The 13,219-nt window shown below is 45.3% G+C and overlaps 1 long non-coding RNA gene across 2 annotated transcripts; it reads left to right on the top strand.

The window, feature by feature from the left end:
• Positions 1-719: 719 nt before the first annotated feature.
• On the top strand, positions 720-9,845 carry LOC111848776 (uncharacterized). Of its 2 annotated transcripts, XR_002839384.2 has the most exons (4): positions 720-1,736; positions 1,942-2,097; positions 2,628-2,720; positions 8,969-9,845. It is a non-coding gene; the product is annotated as an uncharacterized lncRNA (long non-coding RNA). The 2 variants fall into 2 exon arrangements; XR_011992825.1 differs by lacking the exon at positions 720-1,736 and having other exon boundaries at positions 1,850-2,097.
• The last annotated feature ends 3,374 nt before the right edge of the window (positions 9,846-13,219 follow it).

The following is a 13,219-nucleotide window of genomic DNA, read 5'->3' as shown; positions in this document are numbered from 1 at the left end:
TCAAAAAGGGCATGATTGTAGCTCTTGGGTCCACAAGTAGACTTCCTGACTTTGGACAGATTGTTCACATTTTTGTAATTCAGGAGAAACTGTTTTTTATGGTTAAGATACTTTGTGGGTGGTATAGTGAGCATCACAGAGCCTTTGAGCTCACAGCATGTCCAATCAATGACATAGATCTGATTGAGCTTAGTGAACTGGCAGATGACTACCCTCTGGCAGACTACTTGGTTGGGTCTCTCAGAATGGTGACATTAAAAAGACATATATATATACATATATAAGGTATGATGGCATTTTGATTCAAAACTTTTATGTTAATTGGACTGTCACTGCTCTCTTGGAATTAAAAGAAGAACTGTAATAATTTCATGCGTTATTATCAAAATAAAAACTAGCCTGATAATAGATGAACTGGTGAAGAAATGTTTAACGCAAATATTAAATGTATTAAACTGGAAATATCATGAACTATGATTTAATGACATCGGAAAAGTGACCTTACAGTATATTTTATCCCTGCACTACTTTTCTTTATTCTAACCAAGGTATTTTCATGAATTTGTTACACACTGTAGCTTTCCTTTTAAATGAGCTCTTAGCTTTTGGTTTATTTTTATATAATCAATGGAAATAACTCTCTCAAAATCTTAGATAAGATTTACTCTTGTACAAAAGCATATGTATTTATATGTTTTTTATTTACAGACATGGCTACTCCAGTAAAGCTCAGAATTATCCTCGGGGAAAACAATTCCCAGAGATTTACCCTGCAAGATGGAATTCTAGATACGGTTGATGAACTTGTTCAGCACATTAAGAGTCAGTGTGGGGTAGAAGCCCACTTCAGGCTGCAATTTATGGATGCAGAGTTCGGCAATGAATTTACCAACTTGACTTCAGTGTCAGAGATCCAGGACAGAAGTACCTTAAAGCTCATCTTTGATTCAGCTGCATCTGACCTGCCTGGTGGCTCTCTACCCCCTAAACCTTACTCCACTCCTTGCCCATCATGGTCTAGTAATGAGCCACAACTTTCATCCAGTAGCTCATATGATGCAGACATTTTGTCTACTCCTGAGTCCACCCCTTCACGGTCCTCTGGATGGCCTGTTGTTTTTCTTGTGCCCCGTTTCCCATTTGATTGTGAGCTACAGCTGGACAAAGCTAATGCTGCATTCAAAGAAAGCAGAACTTTTTTGAATCAAGACATTAGACTTAAAACCGCCATTCTTGACGGTTTAGCCGAAGCAATTGTTCAGTACAAAGTGTACCCCTCAGACAGTGAGTTTGAAGAGATTGCTAAAGCCCTTGTCACATCCCATCCATGTTTGAAAGAACCAGGCTCTGCCACTGGATATAGTGGCTGGAAGGTGAGCTTAAAATACAAACTTGCCAAATACAGACAGAAGCTAAAGCGGCTTGGATGCCCAGAGGTTGAACTGAATTCCCTCACAAATAAACCTGCAGACAAATGCAGTCCTGCTTATGGTGTGAAGAAGCCCAGAAAGGCCAAAGTGAACTACTGCCCCACCTACCCAGCTGGTGAATCTGCAGAGACACTTGAAAAAATAAGAGAGACCCTTCTTTTAGAAGTTAGGAAAAGGAACAATGAGAACACAGTGGCAGCATTGATGGAGAAGACATTTGCACACAGAAGACAAGAAGTTATTCGTGATGCACCCTTGATTGCTGATTTCAAAAACAGATGGCCGGCTCTCTTATGTTTCCGTTAGGTAAGTGAATAAATGCACAGCACTTATTTACTTTGATTGGAATATGTCTTCATTTAATATGTACAGTATTATTCATATCAGCCAAACAAAATATGGGAAGCCATATTGTCAAGATTTGGTAAATGATGACATTTGTTCAACTAGTTAATAATTTCACTGTTATGATATTCAAACTTGCTTTTATGTACCCTTTTTCCCATTTAAGCTAACTGCTGAATTTAAGAGGATCACAACAGTCAGTTTGCTGTCCAAGTTCTTCTGCGAGCTGGATGCGCAGTCTTCAACCCTGACGAGGGTGTTTGGCAAGAAAGGCAGCGTTCAAGGAAGAAAGATTAGAAGCATTATGATACCCATAACTCAGGTATGATAATGGGGGGAAAAATAGAAACTGTCAATCCTGTACAGTTTATTATTTTAAACTTCTGCAAAGGCTTGAAATTTAAAGAGGTAATGTAAGAGGGAGGGAGAGACATAAGACTAGACTGAGAGGGCATGTAGTACTTTCTCTGAGAAGGATCTGATACAATTTGCAATGTTGGGCAGATTTGACAATGTCCACTGAAGTTATAATGGTAGTTACTGTTTCCTGGGACCACATAAATGCTTTTATTTTACATATTTCTGTGATTAAATGTATTGCTTGGACTGTGCTATGCTTTTAACCAACATTATTGAAGGTTCCTTTAATTGTGATTTGAAAGTTATATAGTATTGATGCGCCCATAGATACTGTAAGTTCATAAATCATAAAATATGTCAATAAAGATTGTTATATTTGAAAAGATGTCTCATTCAATGTTGCATTATGTTTGTGACATCTACTCTACCTATTGATTAAAATGTTTTTTCTTTTTTATTTCTGTGGTGACTTTGTCTGGCCTACATACTCAGACCGACGGCATTGATGTCAGGAGAGAGTGCATCATCAAAGCCCTCTATATGTACCTGAACGAAGAGCCCGAGAACCTTGTGAAAGAATACATGGTATGTAATTTTAGTTTTTATTCTCCAGTCGTTATTTTGACATCTGTAAACAAACCAGTTATGTACTTAGAAAAAGAAATATTTAATTATAGAATCTTGAACCACGTAAATTAAATAAATTATAACAGTAATATATATATATATATATATATACACACATACCGTATTTTTCGGACCATAAGACGCACCGGACCATAAGGCACATAGTTGTAGGTGTTACGCTGTGTAGCCAAGGAACAGGCGAACCCCGTAATGCAGGAGACAGGTTTATTGGGAAAGCCGGGTACAATCAGAGCCAAAGGGAGAATCCAAACGGGTAGTCGTAAAACAGGCAGATGTCGATAACCGGGAGAGTCAGTCCTACACGGAGAGACGGGACGGGGAAATGACGTAGGAAGCGGGGTTGAATCGTCAGGGCAGAAGGGCAGGTCGGACGGGAACGGGCAGGTCGAGGAGGGATGAGAAGCAGGCAGGGTAGATGAAACAGCAGGGCAGAACACAGCAGGCAGGATGAACAGGGGAAACAAGAGACGGTCAAAACGCTTAGTAAGGCTCATTCAAAAAATGGCAACAATACCTCGCAACTTCCGGGAAGTTGCGATTGGCTTAAGTAGGTAACGGATCGTCCTGCTGATTAAGCGGCGATTGTCTACCATTGTGTCGCCCTGCCCCTGTGGGCGTGACAGTACCCCCCCCCTGACGGCCGCCCCCTGGAGGCCGAGAAGAGCGCCGAGGGCAACCCCGGGACCTCGGAGCCGGTTTAGACGGGTGTTGCTGATGGAAGTGCGAAAGCAGATCCTGATCCAGTATGTCAACCCGAGGCACCCAGGACTGTTCCTCCGGTCCGAAGCCCTCCCAGTCCACCAGATACTGTAGTGTCCATGCACGGCGCCGAGAATCCAGGAGAGACCGGACCTGGTAGATCCGGGAGCCGTCTTGAACCGCGGGGGGCGGTGGAACTGCCACCTCTGTCGAGGAATGCATCCGGCTGTACCGCACAGGTTTCAGAAGGGAGGAATGGAACGTGGGGCAGATGCGGTACATGCTTGGGAGTGACAAACGGAAGGAAGTGGGTCCAACCTTTCGAAGGATTTTGAAGGGGCCAATGAACCGAGCGGACAACTTACGGCATGATGGCAACTTTAGGTTGCGTGTGGACAGCCAGACCCGCTGTCCCACACGGTAAGGTGGTGCTGGCCGTCGTCTCCTTTCGGCCTGGGCTTTTTGTCGGGTGGCTCGGCGGGAAAGGGCTTGTCGTGCACATTGCCAGGCGGCTTTAGCCTCCCGGTACCACTCCTCCACCTGCGGCACGTCTCCTGCTATCGAGTCCCAGGGGAAGAGAGGTGGAGAATACCCTAGAACACACTGAAAAGGGGACATACCCGTGACCGGGTTCAAACGGGAATTCAAGACGTATTCAGCCCAGGGGAGGTGCGTCGCCCACTCGGTGGGTTTGTTGTTACAAAGAAGCCGGAGGTTTTTTGACACCTCTTGATTAGTGCATTCAGCTAAACCGTTGGACTGGGGGTGATAGGCCGACGAGAAACTAAGGGAAATGTTTAGCTTGGAACACAAGGCTTTGAACACCCGAGAGGTGAACTGAGGGCCCCGGTCTGATACTATGTCTTCCGGAAACCCATAGTAACGAAAGACCCAGGTAATGAGGACCTCGGCGAGCTCGGCTGCATTTGGGAGCTTGGGGGGTGCTATGAGACGGCTCATCTTGGAGAAACGGTCGACGACCGTTAAAACTACGCTATTACCTTTCGAACTGGGAAGATCAGTGATGAAATCCATTGCCATGTGGGACCAAGGACATGACGGAACAGGTAAGGGCTGGAGTAGACCGGCTGGGGGTTGATGGGACGACTTTAATTGGGAGCATTCAGGACAAGAGGCGACATACTTCTCAACTGCCGTTCTCCAGCCCGGCCACCAATATCTCCTGGCTACCAGGCGCTGCGTGGTTGAGACACCGGGGTGTCCGGAGCTGGGGGACGTGTGTACCCAAGTGAGCACAGCCGGGCGGTGAAGGCGGGGCACGTATAGCCGACCTGCTGGGCATTCTGGTGGCGGTGCCACGCGTTCATTGGTGGTTCGGATCGTCTCCTCCAATGACCAGGTGATGGGCGCGGCAAAGCAAGTAGGTGGTAATACTGGTTCCGCGTGGGAGGCTGCCTCTGGGGGATCGAACTGGCGAGAAAGAGCATCTGCCTTTAGGTTTTTCTTTCCCGGGAGGTAACTCACGGTGAAATCAAATCGAGCGAAGAACATTGCCCAACGTGCTTGGTGCGGATTTAGCCGTTTGGCCCGCTGTAGGTACTCGAGGTTTTTGTGGTCAGTGAACACCTGGAAAGGATGATTTGCTCCCTCTAACCAGTGCCTCCATTCCTCCAATGCCAATTTAATGGCTAACAGTTCTCTATCTCCCACGTCGTAGTTGCGCTCAGCTGAGGTCAGTTTCTTTGACAGGAAAGCACAGGGGTGACGACGCCTGGTTTTAGGGTTACGCTGGATTAGGACGGCACCTATTCCCGCTTCAGAGGCGTCCACCTCTACCTCGAAAGGGTTCTCTGGACAGGGCTGTTGGAGAACGGGGGCAGAGCAGAAGGCATGTTGTAGACACTGGAATGCAGTTTCAGCTTCTGCCGTCCACACTAGCCGGAAGCCGGAACCCTTGGTAAGTGAGGTAAGGGGTGCAGCGACCTGACTGAAACTGTGGATAAATCGACGGTAAAAATTAGCAAAACCTAAAAATCTTTGGAGTTCTTTGATAGTACGAGGGCGTGGCCAGTTTTGGATAGCCGTGACCTTTTTCTCGTCCATGGCTACTTCTCCAGGTCGGACAACATATCCAAGAAACTGTACCTGGGTTTGATGAAACTCGCATTTCTCTCCCTTTGCATAGAGGTGGTACTCGCGCAGCCTTTGGAGCACTTGACGCACATGGGAGACATGCTGTGACGTCAAGGGGGAATAGATCAGAATGTCATCAATGTAGACGACTACGAAACGGTTTATCATATCTTTAAAGACGGTATTCATGAAGGACTGAAAGACCGAAGGACTGTTAGCTAGCCCGTACGGCATGACCTGGTACTCATATTGACCTGTGCTGGTAATGAAGGACGTTTTCCACTCGTCGCCTTTGCGTATTCGTACCAGATTGTAAGCACTGCGGAGGTCTAGTTTGGTGAAGATCCTTGCCCTCCGGAGTTGTTCTAAGGCAGACGGGATTAAAGGTAGGGGCTCTCGCCGTTTCACGGTGATGGTGTTAAGTGCTCTATAATCAACGCATGGCCGGAGACCCCCATCCTTTTTCTTGACGAAAAAGAACCCTGCTGTGATTGGTGATGTGGAGGGGCGGATGATACCTTGGTTGAGGGCTTCTTGAACGTACGTCTCCATGGCCTCCTCCTCCCTCACCGAAAGGGGATACAGATGGCCCTTCGGGGAGTGCGCCCCCTCGAGGAGGTCAATGGCACAGTCACATTCTCTGTGAGGGGGCAACCGGATGGAAAGTGCTTTGCTGAAGATGTCCTTGAAGGCGGAGTATTCGATCGGAATACGAGAGAAATCCTCGGGTTCGGGGCTTTCGATGGAAGAAGCATAACAAGGTCGAGCTATGCAGTGTTGAAAACACTTGGATGACCAGGCGATCAACTCACCGGTCCTCCAGTCAATTTGGGGGTTGTGCTTCTGCAGCCAGGGGTGACCGAGAATGACGGGGTCCCTTGCTTTGGGAAGAATCAAGAAGTCGAGGGTCTCAACATGAAACACGCCCACTTGCAGAGTGACCGGGCCTGTATGGTGTGTCACTCGCCCTCCTGGAAGTGGGTCCCCATTCACTCCAAGCACCGAGACCGGGTTGGAAAACACTAGCAGCGGGAACCCGAGACGGCGTGCTAGCCTGAGGTCCATAAAATTACCAGCGGCCCCGAAATCTACTAAAGCACATGCGTGGTGTTTTGCTCCGCACCCAGTAACAACAATCGGAACCTGCACCAGTGAGCTGCCAACATAAGGAGTAAGACCTACCTTCATGCGGGCCCCTGGGTGAGATGGTCGGATGGGGCAGGTGCGCAGGACGTGTCCTGCCTCTCCACAATACATGCAGAGTCCCTCGTTTACGCGCCGGCGTCGTTCGGCTATGGAGAGGGGGGCGTGTCCGAGCTGCATCGGTTCCGAAGGACCCTCTGCGACAGCCGGTGGGGTAGGGACGGTGGCCAAGCGGGGACGTCGCCGTCGATGTTCCCTGACGCTGTTGTCAATGGTCACTGACAGCCCAATGTATTCCTCAAAGGAAAGGGTGGCGCCACGTGAAGTGAGTTCGTCCTGCACTTCCGGGTTTAAGGCGCGGCGGTAGAGAATCCGGAGGACCTCATCCGGCCAACGCAACCCCGCTGCGATCGTCTGGAATTCCAGCGCGAATTCAGCGACTGTACGTGGTCCCTGTTTCACATCGAACAGTCTCTCTCCCAAACTGCGCCCGACGGCTGGGTGATTAAATATGCCTTTAAATGCCTGCTGGAAGTCACGCGCTGAGTCCAGAAGGGGGCTGTCATCCATCCAGAGCGCTGTAGCCCAGTCTCTCGCACACCCGGTAAGCAGTGAAATAACAAAGCGTACCTTAGCCGTCTCCTCTACAAAGCGTTCCGGATGTTCTTCTACATATAAACCACATTGCATTAAAAACGCTTGACAATGATCCGGATTGCCGTCATACTTCTCCGGCATGGCGACTGGAACAGGAGCGGAAGCACGCGACGGGGAAGACGGTATCTCTACCTGACCCGCTCGTCGCTCCGGGAGCTGGGTGACGAGAGAAGTCAGCTGGTCGACTTGCTGTTGCAGCCTCTGGGTCTCCGCGGGGTCCATGGTTAGGCGAGGTATTATGTTACGCTGTGTAGCCAAGGAACAGGCGAACCCCGTAATGCAGGAGACAGGTTTATTGGGAAAGCCGGGTACAATCAGAGCCAAAGGGAGAATCCAAACGGGTAGTCGTAAAACAGGCAGATGTCGATAACCGGGAGAGTCAGTCCTACACGGAGAGACGGGACGGGGAAATGACGAAGGAAGCGGGGTTGAATCGTCAGGGCAGAAGGGCAGGTCGGACGGGAACGGGCAGGTCGAGGAGGGATGAGAAGCATGCAGGGTAGATGAAACAGCAGGGCAGAACACAGCAGGCAGGATGAACAGGGGAAACAAGAGACGGTCAAAACGCTTCCGGGAAGTTGCGATTGCCTTAAGTAGGTAACGGATCGTCCTGCTGATTAAGCGGCGATTGTCTACCATTGTGTCGCCCTGCCCCTGTGGGCGTGACAGTAGGGGAGGGAAATGAAGAAAAAAAAGATTCTGAACCAAATAGTGTCCTACAATATTTTACGTCAACCATGTACAGTGAACAGTAGTCAACAGCAGCATTAAGAACCATTATCACTGTTATTAACAAATAAAGTCAGTAAAAAACAATAAAAGTACAAAGAAATAAGGAGACACTTCAGTAACAAAAAACTTTCATGTGTATGAATGATCCATTGACACCTTACCACATATCCCTCCCCCCTTTTATGGCGCTATTGGGGATGTATTTGGATCGTGTTTCACCGTTGCGTTGTTCACCAAATTACCATGCGAATGCGATTTGAATACGCGCTAATGCGGCTATTTAGAATGTGAATAGCGATCTTCGGGTGACAGCAGTACTACACGCCCCCGATGCAGGTAAAACAAAGTAAGGGGACATAGTTTAATTTTTTGCCGATTTAACCTAATTTTAAAAACTGTAATAGGCCTACTTCCGACAATGGACGTTTTGAAAAGAAGACAGATTACGGATTTAGCCAGCGTTTTTTCATGATTCTACATTAAGATTTCAGCGAGAGATAAACTGAAATAGACGCGAGAAGTACGCTGCGTCGCCAACTATGCATTTGACCCCAGAGGGTTAAAGCATGTGAGCAGAGCAATATTCGGACCATAAGACGCAGTGACTTTTTCTCCCCTCTTTTGGGGGAGGAAAAGGTGCGTCTTATGGTCCAAAAAATATGGTAATCACAGAAATATGCATATTACTGCTATAATTTGTTTTATTTACGTGGTTCAAGATTCTAGAATTAAATATTTCTTTTTCTAAGTACATAACTGGTTTAATTTACTTCTTTTTTTTTAAATATATACATATATTTAGAATTGGAGTGGTATAACATATGTCTCTGTCCCCCCCCCCCCTTTTTTTTCCTGTGAAGAACACAGACTGTGAAAGCAGTGAAGCTGCAATGATGGAGACAATGTTTGGAATCTATGTCATACGCAAAGAAGGTGCAGAGCCATATGATGAACCGGAAGATGTAGATTCTGGAGGGTGTGCAAGTTCTGGATGAGTTGGAAAATGTAACACTTGCTGTGGTCATGTTGTTCGTACTTGTATACGCTCTGAATCTCAGCTACCCTCCAGAGCTGAGATACACGTTTGAGGCTTTGCAGAAAATTATCATGGAGCTTAATGGAGACAGACTGTCCAAAAAAAATCAAGCACTGAAAACTTTACTTGCACGTTAGTCATCATCAATAGTGACCTAGGAGTTACTCTTACGGGAAGGCAGTTGACGAGTAATTTGCTTTTAAAAAATGGCGAGCTGTGTTTGTGTTTTACTACTTACAACTGTTGCTATTTTTGGGTTAGAAAATAGAATAATATTGTGAAATGTCTCTTTAAAAGGAAAAAGGTGTTTTCAAAAGGAAACTACTGCATATTAAAGTGCTGAATGTGAAAAAGACACAGTATAAGGATGCACAATGCTATATTTTCAGTTTGTCCTCAAACATTTTTTTGCCAAGACCACATTCTGTTTTTGTATAGTTTTTTTTTACTGAATGCATTTTGTATGTTGATGTTGAATATGAGTAATATGTTAACCTGGGACAGGCTCAAACAGTGGGCTCCAATTTTCTAGCTCAGCAGTTACAATTTTTGCTTGTCTGTCTGCTTCAAAAAAAAAAACAAAAAAAAACAGACGACAATGTACAGTTGGTAGGACTTTGAAGTCTGCTTGTTGTGTTTTCACAGCGACATTTTTTCAAGCATTCGCTAAATCAGTGTTTCCTTTTCTGGTAAAGTTTTATTCCAACAAATCCTGTTTGCTTTGTGTTTTTCTTTTCCAAACTTCACACCAGCCGAGGGTAAACTAGATTAACATGTTTAAATTCCTGACTATACACTCACCTAAAGGATTATTAGGAACACCTGTTCAATTTCTCATTAATGCAATTATCTAATCAACCAATCACATGGCAGTAGCTTCAATGCAGGTGACTGTGGGGGCCATTGTAGTACAGTGAACTCATTGTCATGTTCAAGAAACCAATTTGAAATGATTCGAGCTTTGTGACATGGTGCATTATCCTGCTGGAAGTAGCCATCAGAGGATGGGTACATGGTGGTCATAAAGGGATGGACATGGTCAGAAACAATGCTCAGGTAGGCCGTGGCATTTAAACGATGCCCAATTGGCACTAAGGGGCCTAAAGTGTGCCAAGAAAACATCCCCCACACCATTACACCACCACCACCAGCCTGCACAGTGGTAACAAGGCATGATGGATCCATGTTCTCATTCTGTTTACGCCAAATTCTGACTCTACCATTTGAATGTCTCAACAGAAATCGAGACTCATCAGACCAGGCAACATTTTTCCAGTCTTCAACTGTCCAATTTTGGTGAGCTCGTGCAAATTGTAGCCTCTTTTTCCTATTTGTAGTGGAGATGAGTGGTACCCGGTGGGGTCTTCTGCTGTTGTAGCCCATCCGCCTCAAGGTTGTGCGTGTTGTGGCTTCACAAATGCTTTGCTGCATACCTCGGTTGTAACGAGTGGTTATTTCAGTCAAAGTTGCTCTTCTATCAGCTTGAATCAGTCGGCCCATTCTCCTCTGACCTCTAGCATCAACAAGGCATTTTCGCCCACAGGACTGCCGCATACTGGATGTTTTTCCCTTTGCACACCATTCTTTGTAAACCCTAGAAATGGTTGTGCGTGAAAATCCCAGTAACTGAGCAGATTGTGAAATACTCAGACCGGCCCGTCTGGCACCAACAACCATGCCACGCTCAAAATTGCTTAAATCACCTTTCTTTCCCATTCTGACATTCAGTTTGGAGTTCAGGAGATTGTCTTGACCAGGACCACACCCCTAAATGCATTGAAGCAACTGCCATGTGATTGGTTGATTAGATAATTGCATTAATGAGAAATTGAACAGGTGTTCCTAATAATTCTTTAGGTGAGTGTATATATATATATAGAGAGAGAGATTTATATTTTTCAATACACTCAATACACTCATCGATATTTATGTTTCTAGATTGTGTAATGTATTTTTTATACTGTACTGTTTTCATTCTGTTTTTAATTTTGCTGCTCTTATCTTGCACTGTCTACTTTTCTGCCGTGATGATGCAAGTTTTCCACTTGTGGGACTAATAAAGACAGATTTGCTGCAATCTCTGACATCTGGACACGTGTCACTAAGAACTGTGCTGAGCGTTTCACTCCAGGAGAACACATGACCATAGATGAACAGCTGTTCCTGACCAAAGTTCGTTGTCCATGCAGTATATCGCATCCAAGAAGGACAAATTTGGGATCAAGTTCTGGATGGCGACGGATTTAGAGACCAAATACGTCTGCAACGTGTCCCCTTACTTGGGAAAGGACTCCATCAGAAGGGGGAGAGGCTGCCAGAGAACATGGTCATGAGTCTGATGGAGCCATTTCTGGACGACGGGAGAAATGTCACAACGGACAATTTCTTCACCTCACTGTCACTGTCACACAGACTGCTTCACTCTACTGGGCACGGTGAAAAAATTTTGCCATGAACTTCCTCCATCGGCAAAGGACACTGCAGAGCAAGAGGAATTCTCCACGTCACTGTTTAGAATGGCGTACATGTATTCAGTACGAGCAGCAACATGCAGGTGGCCAGTAGCTGTATTTTACAACATGCTATACCTGGTGGCGGTGAATGCCTATGCTCTGTACAAGGCGTGCACAGGGTGGAAAGGCAAAAGAAGATTGTTTCTGATTTTTCTAGCCAAGGAACTCCGTTGCCGAATGCAGGGACGATGGTCACTGGGTCTGCAAACACAGACTTTGAAACAGACAGACAGACAGACTGTGTGGCCAATGAAAATGAAATGACATCATTTTATTCTGTAAGTGTACAAGCATGTCATGAACCATGGACCATGACTTCACTCAGCTTATGACATTTGTGTACAAACATACATTGGTGTTAGCATGTTTTCATTTTTCATTTCATTCTATTAGCAACTTTTCATTCTATTTTCACTCTATTTTTTATAAATAAAACAGAGTTGTCTTTCCATATACAGTCGAACCTCGGTACAACGTACCCCGTTTATAACGTTTACACCAATACAAAGTTCAAATTTCAATGTCCCGAATTCGCATAATGCATTATTCCATTTGCCGGTATTGCTTAGAACATGCACCTTTACAGCGTAAACTTCGATGTAACGTATGATTTAGAGAGGAAAATAGGCAAACTGACCTTCGTTACAACGTACAGCCTCATCTTCCGAGCGCGCGCACAATTCAGAATCGGCTGTTGCCGGCCATCTACATCGCTTAGCAACGCCTAACTGTATGAACCTATCCTCACGAAGCATTCCACGCCAGCCGGACTCCTTGCATGCAGCCCCCGTTTTTTCATGGTTTTGCATGGTGTCATGGTATCGAAATTTATTTCAGCCAATTGAATCATACAGGTGCATAATTTCGGTTTGACATTAGATTACAGTAAGGCAATTTGAACGATAAGCCGGCAGTGGATTTTGCATTATGTCAGCTGTCTATGAGTAACTGATATTAACCCAGTTTGAAGAATATAGTTCCTATTCAGAATAGGAACTATATTCTTCAAACTACACAAGCTGTATCATATCACAAAATGTATATAAATTTTTTTTTTATAAAACACCCCTCAAGTTGACACTATGACATACTGTATGTCATAGTGTCAACTTGAGGGGTGTTTTATAAAAGTTTTTTTTATATACATTTTGTGTTCTATCATTCATTTTGAGGGACTTGGTTACAACGTACTATGGTTATAATGTACAAATTCTTAATGTCCCCCGAGGTATGTTGTAACGAAGTTCGACTGTATTTTGTGAATGTGTGTCTTTCATATTTGTAGGTCAGTCAGTGTGTGGGATATGTTGTATAGATATGTCAGGCTTTTATGAAGGTTTTTATGAAGGGGGAGAATTTTGGAGACTAAGCCAGAGAGAGGGGGAAATCCTGTGGCCTATGTGAATCACTTATTTAAGTGTTACACTTGGAATTCTGGAATTCCAAACCCACAGAGGAATGACCCAGCATTCCTAGCATTGGTCATGCAGCAGTATGTTCCAATAATAAATGATGCTGCAAGACTTATGTTGAATTTGAAACAAAAAGAAGGTACGTTGACA

Source organism: Paramormyrops kingsleyae, chromosome 9, assembly GCF_048594095.1.
Source record: "Paramormyrops kingsleyae isolate MSU_618 chromosome 9, PKINGS_0.4, whole genome shotgun sequence".
NCBI classification, from domain to species: Eukaryota; Metazoa; Chordata; class Actinopteri; order Osteoglossiformes; family Mormyridae; genus Paramormyrops; species Paramormyrops kingsleyae.
Note: the sequence above shows the minus strand (reverse complement) of the source record. Positions and strands in the feature narration are given on the sequence as shown.